A 12,135-nucleotide genomic window follows, 5' to 3' on the forward strand; every position below is an offset into this window, starting at 1 on the left:
GCTCTCGCGTCGGCCGCTCAGCGGGTTCTCCCGGGGGCTTGCTGTGCGTTGCTGCTTCTGGTTGTCGTCGTCGTCGGGGCGACGGCAGCAGGCAGCGTCGCTCGGCCCGCTTGCTGCTGGGCCGAGGTCGTCGGCCCCTTCTTTTCCGGCGTTGCGGTGGGAGCGCCGCCGCTCGCGAGCGGCCCGCTCTGTGCTTTCCATGCAGTCTCGGTGAAATCCGAAGCCGGCGGCGAACCGTGCTCTGGCGTTGCCTCATCCGCATCCCGCGTCGTTCTCTTATCGGGCGTTTTATTTCCATACTCCTCGTCTGCTCTCTGCATCCTCGCTTGGCTTGTCATACTCTCTCTCTCTCTCTCTCCCATTTCACTCCCTCTTTCGGACTTGTTTGGGTTTGTGGCCTCGTCCTTAGCGGACTCCTTTCGAGGGCAGACGACCTTGTGGCGTATAGCTGCAGCCGGGGGTGTTTTGTTGCCGCTGCTTGTCAGCCTGTATGGTGCTCGCGGCAGTGCATCCGTGCGGCGCGGTTTCGTTGCGATGGCCTTTCGAGTTGCCAAGCATTCATCAGCTAGTTAACGGACGCCCGAGTGTGAGTAACGTCGTGGTCACGTGTACTCGTTATGAATAATGTGGGCGCTGTTTAAACTAGGCTCTCGCTCTTCGAACAGTGAAGTAGATCGCGTCACCTTGATCATCCGTGGGTACGAGCTGCGTTGCGGGCCACTTTCGTGGGCCTTGGGACAGTAGTACCTCATTCGCGGTCTATTACTTCGCGATTAATATCGGTATCACCGGGCATATATGTAGATGTGGATCCTTGGGATATGCTAGCACTGGGCATAGTATACATGCATTACTTTGCCTACACTTCGTTCTTCTCGCTTCAAGCGACTTCCTGACTTTGCAAACCCATAATTTAGAACAAAATGTTGTGTTATAAGTATAAATAGAACAATTCGTAATGGTTACTAATGCTTTCCAATGTTGTAAGTACTAATGCCTTCCAATGTTTATAAAACTGTTAGTGCTTAGAAATTTAGAAATACAAAGCGTAACAAATAACTTCACAAGAACGCTTGAAGCCACAAGCACGAAGATAAGGCAAGTACGCCTATAATATCCCTTAATTTTTTTATTCGCTTAACGATGATTATGATGCTGATGATTTATTGGCATCCCCTTTGAAACGGGGTGCTGACAAATAGCCACCTAGTCTGCTTGAGCAAATCAGGTATGCCATACATGCTTTTCATTCCAGTATCTTTGTGTAGATCTCCTTATTCTTCCTTCTCTTTCTCAAAACTTCCCTATTTACCTTGTACCGCTACACATGCCTGTTACGGATACAGTCGTATCTATCTCTTCCCTGTTTTTTTCCCCCGTCAATACTCCAAGCTTCTTTCTTAGACCGCTGACCCGTTGGTGCTTCCACCCGCTTGAAATATAAGCGCTTCTGGAATCTGTGCGCTACCTACGGGTCTCACAACGGATGGACGTATGAATGGATGGATGATGGATGTTATGACCGTCCCCTTTGGAACGGGGCGGTACGTTGCGCCCCCAAGCTCTTGCCATAATACTGCCTAATGTCCTACCTAGGTTAAAAAAAAAAAAAACACTATGAACTCGCACAATCAAAATTTCTGACCCCCTATTGCGAACTTTGCTTTTGTACGTCTCCGCTTTTTTTTTTTGTCGTTTCCCTACTTTTCTTACACCAATCTTCCAATCTTCGACAACGACCGCAACGACCGCAGCTCCAGAGCGCCCCCTGGTAATTTTTGCAGGAAACACTATGCTGCGCACAATGTGAAGGCCGCAGCTTCGTGATGTCGCACTCTGCAGCTTGTGTGTGCGTTAGATGCGGGACACCGGAAAACAACGTCTCGTTCTGTTGCACATCATTTATTCGCACATATTCGCACTCTTCGTTGCGCATCCGCTCCGGAGCGAGTTCACGACCAAATTAAAAGGTGCGAAGTTCTTCGCTGCGCTCTAACAGATTAGTTTTTACATAGTACACAGACGTGGATATCGTAGTCATAGGCTGTCAGGGTAAGACAAATGGGATGAAATCTCACTCTGCACCTCTTACGTGGTTCAGGTTTCTCCCACTACTAGAACTATCATATTGTGGGATAAGAAAAGGAAGAAAAAAGAAAAATATTTGCCCATGTATGCCAATCCGACACAACTCTGACGTCAAAGATAGTGAATCTCTATAAAGGAGTTCTCACACCCTTCAGAAGCCCTCGAAAATCCTGCCACTACCCGGAATATACCCAGTATACTTTCCAAACGCTTCACTATATCCTCTGCAATTCCTTCGATTCACCCGATTCGTTTTAGGCCATTCACTACAAACATCCTTATAAAGAAGCGGGATATAACCAAATAATGTATATAACGAAGTAAGAGAAATTTCCCTTGAAATCTCCATATGAATCCACGGTGCAGTATACGTGGAATAATGAATATAAGGAAGTAATCGATATAACGATTCCATTCTGCCTCCCATTCAACTTCGTTATAACGAGATCCGAGCTCAGCACGTTTACGCTCTCCGCTATACCCAACCGCTGTTCCTGTATGCTGCGACGGCTCCGGTCGGAAATCAGCTTGTGCTTCCTCGATGTCAACCACACGTCCATACGTTGCCGCCGCCGCACGAAAATTGCTACATACAGCTGCGGCTGTACGAAAAAAAAAGGAACTTCACTGATGCAACACATCATGAATACTTTCTTCATACACGGAAATGATGGCCGCCTAGCATTATGTGTTTTCCCGAACGATGCGCAACGCTTTTCAGATAGCGCGTCACACTGCAAGTCGACGCGTTCGAAAAAGAAAACCTGACACTCCTTCGCTGTCTGCGAGCCTATCCGTGTCACTCGGAAGCGCGTCGGACGCGCCAGGCGTTCGTGCGAGGAACGCGCGCGCGCTCTTTTGTTTTCCGGAGCAAGTACCACGTATAGCGGCTCTTTCCGCCCCGATCCGTTGCCGCCTTTGTCGATGACGTCATCGGTTGCCGGATGCCGGCGAGCATGGCCGGAGAGCTCGCGGAACTCGGTCGCACTGACGACATTCCTTGCCGCACTTTTTCCACTCTGCTGAGCAGACCGAGGGATTTCTCGTTGTTTGATAAATTATGAGAATCTGGGAAAATGGGTCACCGAGCTAGGGCAGGCGACCTGAATCGGCAAACACTATCTCGAGCGAATAAGGAGCGTCCGAGAGGGGAAAAAAAGGGCATAAAGAAAGATCAATCGTTAGGTGAGCTCGCACATTTTGCGTATGCTTTTTTATTACATTTAAAAAGTTTTCAATCTTCGTCGCCTTAAATTTCCACAGACTGTTGTCCTGTAGATGCAAAGGCTTGGCTTGAATTTAGTTTCTGATGATTCACGGAAAGGTGTCTCTTCTTCATTTCTTTTTGTTCTCTCCTCACAAAAGATATATAGGCCTACTTTCCGAATTTTTTACGTACGGTAAACTTTCTTCAGTTGCCTGCACACACGTAGTTTTAAAAGCAGTTCAATTTGCCCCATAAGGTCACAGCATATTCGCCTAGTGTTCTTTTTAGACAGCGTGTGAACTCTATAAACGATCCGTCGACGTTATCTACTGTATACTCTATACACAATATCGATAAAGCTCAATAAACTCTGTAGAATAACGCGTTTCTTGTCGGGGCTTCCGGCCTGCAGCCTCCTAACGGCTTCGCAATAATTCTCTCGTTCGTACGAGGCGCACAGAAGTGTAAACAGACTGCATCCGCTGGTGGCCCCGCAGTATGCATGGTCTCTTTTCCCCTATACACGTGTAGACTATACACACATCGCACGCATGACTCATCCATGGCGGCACACGTCTCTCGTGGGAAGGACACGCAGCTGCTCGAAAGTACGCATGTATGTGTGTGTGTGTGGGCTCGTGTGCGTGCGTTTGTTCGCGTGTGTAAACAGCGCGCGGGGCGACCCGTTAACGCAACGCAGGCCTCGACTCGCATGCGTTCGTTCGTACTCCGCACACGTGGCGCTGTATAACGCCGCAGTTACGCGTCGCTGCACGCCACGGAGCTGCTTGCTCTCACACCCGATCGGCGACAGTTCAGGCATCCATGCAGCACTGCTGCGGTTTATCCTGCAGTTGACCGTCCGTGGGAATACGCAGGGCACATACGACGACTCCGACCGCTTACTGCGGCCCGCTTGCAAAGTTCGCAGCCCTAGAATGCGCAAGGCGTGCATGTGGCGGTAACGTTACCTGTACGCATAGCGGGCTGTCGCAGTTCTATGTGGCGTACAACGCTATCCTCGTTTACCGGTGCCGTGGAAACTAATGGAAATATTAAAAGGCGGTATTGCGAAGGGTAGGCGTGTGGGGAAAAAAAATAAATAAAATGGAAGAATGGGACATCGTCACACTTTTCCTTCGGCACGGTCATGCGTGATACATGTTGTCGCGTTTAACTGGTACTAGGAATCATTGGTGAACGTTTGTTCTGTTTGATGCGCTACCCCTCAGGCGAAATTGCCTATAGTTTCTTATTGTGAGTACCATGCGTTCCTGCAGCATGCAAGCGCACGCTGCTGCTATATGATTCGATTTTCAAACTTTAGTTACTCTGTCTCTGTCTGGCCGTAACCTTCGGCTGCCTTGATGAAGCATAACGGCGACCAGCAGCAAGATTGTACACCGTGGACATCCCGCACCACAAGCAGACGCATCTAGCTACTGATTGGATCCAAGGGCATTCTTCGGGTCGTCCGGCCGCCTGTCTTTTACGCATATAAACGCTTCCTTTCTATATTTCCTGCCTTTTTTTATTCCGCGGGTGGGGTGTACGCCTGCTGGCCAATGAAATGTTGGCTACGTGGTCTGTGATTACTTCAGTGTGCTCCTAGAGGCCGCAGCGCTCCCTTGTAAAAGTGGCGTTGGAAGCCGTGACGCCACGTGAAGGGCGAAGCACTACCACAAAGCTGTGTTGCACAATCCAAGGTAATCGGTTAATTGATTGAAAACATTTATTATTCCACCGAGCTGGGGTGCCCGCCTCTTACCCTTCATGCAGGTAGGGGAAATACAGCGAGACGTTCGTTCCTGAAAGCATCGGGCTTGTAATGTGTAGTCTGCACGTACAACGCTCGTAGATACGTGAATGCCTCGCAATATCACTGCCGTATGTGTACGAGGGGCTGCAGCTGTGCGCGTTTTAACGCGCGTGTGTGCGATGTTATTGCCTTTGCGAGGTCCCTGTACTGGTGTATCACTTGTGCCTTATGTGAAAAACAACTTCACGAAATGTTTTCCCATAGTTATTGCTTATTCGCTGCTCACCGCTTGCATTAGCGCCACAAGAATTAAGGCTGAGGTGTATTCAGAGTATTTGCGGCAGAGTTTGCCCGATGCACGCGCGAGAACGCTACAGAAGCTCTTTTCGATTGCACGCGTCGATAGCAAATCCGATGACTGTTTTTTGTGCGTGTTTGGTCCCAACTCGATCAGTGTAGGCTAGATTATAATGGCAGCTGTATACTTGTTTTACGAGCCCCTCGGCTAGGCACACGATTTTAGACGCCGCAACGTGGCACACTTGTATACATGGGCACTTTCTTCTCTGCATCCTCATCACTTCTATACCCGTCCCCGTTCCCCCAGTGCAGATTAGCAAGCCAGAGGAAACTATAGCTCTAGGCCGACTTTTGCATTTCTGTTAAGTCCTGTCTGGGTGCGAAGATACTCAAGGCCTCGTTGCAGGCACAGAGAGAATGCCTGTTTAAAGGCAAACGAACAACAAGGGACAATCAGCACCAAATTGCGTTAGTCTCTTCACGGCGTGAAACGATGTGCTCGAAGTATAGCTACTTAAAAGGTTTCGCCAATACCGGTATGATCTTCATTTCTTTTTTAGAGGTTAGTACAGCGAACTCCACGTGTAACTAATCATCTCTTCTCAGATTGGGTTTCTTGAATGTCTGAGAACATTACATTTGCCATCTGTATAGCATCCTCTATAAAAGCTTAGAAAAAAAAAAGTATTCCTTGGCGTCTGCGATCTTTCTTCATTGATGTCTCACATCAGCGTGATAAAACCATTTTCTTCATTTCGGTATATGCTATAAGATGTCCAAACTAACGTCAGCCGAGCTGTTCAACTAAGAAAAAAAAGTTTTAGAATGCACGGCTCGACATATGATTTCAGACCGCGTCAGACCACGTACGACCAAACACAGTAGGTTTTACGTTTTCCTTTAATAATTTGTTTTTCGTTTAAAAGTTTGGCCAACATTAGCTGGGACGCAACGTATATACCAGCCCGATGTCTTGCGGAAAACGCGCACATCGGTATATTAAAATGCTTTAAACGTCTACATGGGCGCTGTTAAGATACGGAGACGTCGATCGCACCTTACTCTTCTAACGCTTCTTTTCTGCTCCGTACTACCGCATCAAGTACGGCACTTCGCCGTAGAAGAAATGCTTTACAAGTTATCCGAGCGTCCGGGAAACTTATCATCGCAGTTTTGTTTCCTCGTTCGATCAGGGTAACCCGTTGAAACGCGGCCCACTTAGTGGGTTCAGGATGTCTGCACTGCTCGAGCCGTACGCGCGTGCGCGGCCTGAATCGAGGATGCGACCGCTGAGGTGTCTCGTTTGGCACAGGGACGTGGCGTCGATAAGGACACGTTTCTTCGCTGTCCGGATTCCAGAGCTCGTCTTCGCAGATAAGCTTCGCGAGGGCTGGCGGAGACATCGCGGGGAGGGGTGTACAAAAATGGCTCCACGGAATCGGCCCGAAAGAAGAAAAAGGGGTGGCGGGGCGATAGACGGACGCCGAATAACGTGAATGACACAAATAGCGACGACTACCGATGTTTTAAGGAGCTGCACAAAACACCAGCAGCCGGTATATACCACCGTGTCGCAGCAGCGGGATTTTCTCTCTATTTTCTTCTTCTTCTCAAGGAGCCTTAACTCGGCTTCATATTGCTTTTTTTTTTTCCCCAGTATAGCAGCGTGACTAGCGCCCTGCCTTTCCCGTCTTGGAAGCTATTCGGGGCTAGCAAGGAGTGGTCGCCTTAGAAGCTATGTAGCTTATCGCCGCAGTCTAGAACTCGGGAAACATCGATGAGGGTCGGTTACGTGTCGTTCTGCGAATAGACGACTGTATGCTTGGCGTCAGATGTTGTCCGTCTGCGAGGCATCTCAGAAGGGTCGCCCCTCCCCCTTCCCCCGCTTTGGAGCGGTATACGGAGCGCACCGCGGCCCCCGCTGCTTGCAGTGGTGTGCAAGGCGTGTTTGGAACCGTCACTGCAAGGAGTTCCCGGCCCCTCGATCGGGGCGCATGGCAGCTTGCGCGATAACGAGCGCCCGACTCTTGGCGGCCGTCTCCATAAAGATAAGACATCTCGTGCGGCACTTCATGTGTGACGTCGCTTCGAGCCGCGCGATGCGCTTGCCATCGCGAGTGCACCCTAGCGACGGGGGAACGCTCTTTCGTCCGCGGGTTACGCTGGCGTTATTTTCCACTGCGGCTACTGGCTTACGCGTTCCTTGGCTCGTGGCCCTTAGTTTCCGTTGCGGATTGTTCCGGGTGTTCCTGGTTGGTTGCACTACTCGAGCGGGTCGTCGACTATATCAAACGGGTTCGTTCGATAGCTTATCCAGTCTCGCTGTTTTAAAACGTGGACTTGCCTTTGACGGCTGTTCAAGCGAGAGAAGGAGGAGAGCGACTGATTAATGGAAGCCGCGGATGTCTTTCATTATTCAAAGGGTGGGGAAGAAGGCGTGCCTCCGTTCTCGCGGTCAACGCGTTGCGAGAATGTTGGGAAAATGAAAACGTTCTCTCTTCTTGGGACGCGACCGTCGTTTTGTTTCCAAGGCATCTGTAGTATTTGGGCGCGTCGAAGCTCGAGCCAGTTGTCCTGAGTGCGTTAGGAATATCGCTGTCTGCGGTTACGAATTCATTAGCCCAGACTTCCTTGCCTCTCTCTCTCTCCCTCTCTGTGCGTGTGTGTGTGTGTGTGTGTGTGTGTGTGTGTGTGTGTGTGTGTGTGTGTGTGTGTGTGTGTGTGTACATTGGCTTCCGGTTCATTTAGATAAATCACGACATGAGAGAAAGACATTTTTTCCCCGAAGGCCGGTTTTCACGTACCTGAGACTGGCGTCAGTCTTCCTTTTCTTGGCCAAGCTATTTTGTTTCACAGATCAGTTAGTCATTTATTCGGAGCCGTAGTTATATGGCAATGTCTCTGCGCTACTTACTTCACTCGGCAGGCTAAGCTTAGTCGAGTACTTAATAGTGTCCGCCGTGCACGCGACTCCATTTGAATGCGTTTCCCATTAGTGTCTTGGTAATGCAGGCGAAAGACTGATGAAATAGGCCGCAAAAAAAAAAAGACCCTCTGTCTCAGCTTCGTAGGAACGGAGAGAAGATTCGACCAACGATTGCTGTCTCTGTAGCTGCTCTTCTCATTCGTAATCAGGATAAATGCGAGCGCCAGTTAGGCCCACTGGCGTCGTAGCTACGGGCTCCGCATATCGTCTCATGTTGGGGATCCACATGCCATGCATCATTCCTCGTTATCGGCAGCCAACGAGGAAAAAGCTTTTAAGCGGGATGACATCCTCGTCGTGGAGACGCGAGGTGATCCGGATTGGATTTGGGTGTTCGCCCGCTTATCTTCTCTTTCCCTTGTTCTTCCGCCCTACACCCTAACCTAACTGGACATTTGGTAAACATACCTGTCGTTCCTATCCTGCGTTCTGCTTACCCTATCTCTTTCTCTAGAGGGCATCGCATATCACGCTGCGCGTCGCCGTTCGGAACTACATACATAAATACAGATTGATTGATTGATTGATTGATTGATTGATTGATTGATTGATTGATTGATTGATTGATTGATTGATTGATTGACTGACCTGCTCTGGAAATTTTGGAGAAATATAAGCTTTAGTTAGACAGAGACAGCTCGAAGACCACTGCGAAAAATAAAATGTAGCTATATTCAAACCACGCGGAACAACCGCAAGACAGCGGACATTACAAAAAAAAAAAAAGAAAAGAAAAAAATGCCACCAGCTTGCAGCGTACAACTCTGTTGAAAAAGACATGGTTCCATGTCTCCGCCATGTCTATAGACCATTGGCCTGGATTCCGTCACCCTTGCAGTCGTCGTAATGGTTTCGTTACGCGGCAGGCCTTAATTCATCAGAGGCTTCGCGCCGGGTGTCCCTTGAGAAACGTTTCCCACAGGAAGTCCTTGACGGACGGCGTCACTCGAGTACTCAAGCGCCAGCCTCGATCGCTCACAGCAGTGGGATGCCCACGCCGATCTCTTCTGAAATGAACGGACGCCGCAACTTGGTCCTGTTCAGTGAAACCATATCTGATCACTACTTGTGGCAGGTCTAGTTCGTTCATACTGATTACGGTGCAATAGGCTCCTTACTGTTCTGACCCGCCGCCGCGGTGGCTTAACGGCTGTGGCGTTACGCTGCTATGTTATAAGCACGAGGTCATGTTTATAGTGGATTTGATACATATATATATATATATATATATATATATATCATATGAATGAAATCAAATATATGTAGGATCATATTCCAGCCGCGGTGGCCGCATTTCGATGAGGGCGAAATGCAAAAACGCCCGTGTCCCGTCCAGTGGGGGCACGTTAAAGAACCCCTGGTGGTCAAAATTAATCCGGAGTTTCCCGCTACTGTGCGCCTCATAATGAAATCGTGGTTTTGGCACGTAAAACCTCAGAATTCAATCGTTCGTTCATTTCCTGTTCTGGTCTTGTTTTAATGCGCAGCCTCTGTGTTAATTAAAAAGCAACCACCGTTTAAGTCGCATCGACGAGAGCTTCCTGGATGCGCCCTTTATCCGCGTTGGACTGTTGCAAGCATGCGCAAGTGCTACCTGCTCTAAAGCACTAGCAGTGGTACAGGACCCACCTACTTATTCTGCTTGCAATAGTCCACAGAGCATGTGTTCCGACATCCGAGTATTAACAGCGGGATTGCCTAACATGTCCGTACGGGTGAAATTTTCTGTGAAGTATACAGTGTCAAAAAAAAGCGATGAATCCAAAGAATATACTTTGCAACAGGTTCAAAAGTTCATTCAAATTCAAAAGTTCCAGTCAAAGAATATGACAGTGCCATTGCAAACCAGAGCCGTCCTGTTGAGCTAAAACTTTCCGTATACTCTTTGGGTTATTCCTTGCGTTTGCAATCAAGAGACGCTATATATAGCACAAGATTTCGGCAACAGGGATCTCTAGACAGGCTCTTGGCGAATATAGCGTTCAGCGGATGCTGAAACTGAAATTTGGTGGACCTAGTCAAAGTACCCTTCCAGTCAATAGAGCAAGTCAAGGCATACGGTTGCCTTGTTTTTGGAAGTTTTCGTGCGATTCCGATGAGCGTGGCACTGTGTTTGCGTAAGTAATGTGCATTTATGTTAGAACTATGGTTTCAGCATACGACCACTCCTGACACAATACTCCTGGCACAATGGCAGCGCGCTTGATGATTTTTGCATTTGAGGCCACTCATTTCCCCTGCGAATAGCTTCGTCTTTGTCGCTCATACACTTCTATATAAGATTCTGTAGTTCGAGTCAATGAGAAACAAAAAGCACACTATTCAATCAAATGCGAAGGCTTCAAGCAGTACTGCCGACATCCTCACTTTCGGTCAGTTTCTTTCTTACCTGTTCTGTAAACAACCCGATGACAATACTCGTCCTAAAGCACCTAGAAAACATCGCGCCGGATGCAGGGACCACGTGGTTAAGTTCAGCCACGATAGTCGCGAACGGCCGTCGTCACTGTTCGCGAGACATCGCCGTATTAACTCTCTCCGAAGCGCCTCCGTTGTCTCCGACAGCTCTAAATGCCGGAGTGTGTGCAGCACGCTTGGGCAGCGCGGATCACGGACAAATAAGACTGCAGGGAGCGTGCGCAACATCTCTGGTCGTTGACATCTGCTGCTCTCCTCCCCCCTCCCCCTGTTGTTTCCCCCACTCTCTTATCGAGGGTAGGACTATAGACGTCGATAGACCGTCATGATTGCCGTCACCGGCGGAGCACGCGGCAGCTTGAATTGGTCCCACGATGACGCGAGATAGCACGGCTCGGGGGGCTTCGCTCACTCGCGTCTCATGGTATTTGACGTTCGCGCTTTCACAGCGAGAGAAGCCGGAAGCGGGACGCTTGTCTGTGTCAACCCTGTGTATAGCCGCGGGGCGTTAGCCGGTGTGTCGACGGCCCGCAAGGTTGCGACGACTTGGCTCGCCCTTTTGTCTTCCTCGGTGTCGCCGCGGCACGGATTGGGTCGCTCGCTTGTCCGACAGCGTGGACCGCGAGGGGATTGCGTGTTGAGCAACAACGTGACGGGCGCGGCGCTTTGGGCGCCGACGAGAGAAGGTTGACGGATTCGACCTGCGTGCGAACCTCGCTGCCAGAGGCCTTGGAATCAGTAAGTGCTACCGTGCTTGAAGTAAGAAAGTTCAAAAACGCCGCACGCCTTCCGCAGAAGCGATTACAGTGTGACCTAGGTTTCCTTCCTCTAAAGAATAAAAAGTGAGATTGTATCTCATCGCTACGTAATCGCCATTGTTATCGGAACTTCCCGCAGTAGTCGTGTGCACATCTGAAAGCATCGATGGCCAGAATTTTGTTTCACAGGCGCTCCACCACGTCGCTGTCTTTACTCTTATTTTCCCGGTCTCACTTCAAGAACCAGAAGTTGTCGGTCAAGGAATTTCTCTGGAGCCAACCTTTCGGCAAAGGGACTTGCCGTAGTCAGGGCTATGACGATGACAGGGTATCCCTCGTTGAAACGTGGGTACAGCGACATCCCTCGTTCGAGCGCTATTGATCACTGCATGTCTCTGTCTTACTGTGTACCTCTGTCTGGTTAGGTCACTTGAACGAAAGATAGATAAGATAGAAAAGGATTTAATTGCAATACCTTAATTTGGGAGGGTTGGTTCATAGCGGTGAGAGAGTCTAAGAGCGCAAAGGACAACAAGGGAAAAGAACACTTACGAACGAACAAACCAGCGCCAGTCCAGTTGTATGTGTGGTACCTTTCCGTCTTTGTATATTGCGCTAT

The 12,135-nt window shown here is 49.3% G+C and overlaps 1 protein-coding gene across 4 annotated transcripts in view; it reads left to right on the forward strand.

The window, feature by feature from the left end:
* Positions 1–12,135, forward strand: part of a (arc) — a 122,139-nt gene that overhangs the window by 42,179 nt on the left and 67,825 nt on the right. The window contains exon 1 of one of the 4 annotated variants that reach the window (XM_072287197.1): positions 11,155–11,496. The exons of the other annotated variants lie outside the window; for them this stretch is intronic. The gene's annotated coding sequence lies outside the window, so the exon portion shown is untranslated. Of the gene's footprint in view, positions 1–11,154; positions 11,497–12,135 lie in introns of those variants that run through there. 4 annotated transcript variants of the gene reach the window in all.

This window comes from Dermacentor andersoni, chromosome 3, assembly GCF_023375885.2.
Source record: "Dermacentor andersoni chromosome 3, qqDerAnde1_hic_scaffold, whole genome shotgun sequence".
Taxonomy (NCBI): Eukaryota; Metazoa; Arthropoda; class Arachnida; order Ixodida; family Ixodidae; genus Dermacentor; species Dermacentor andersoni.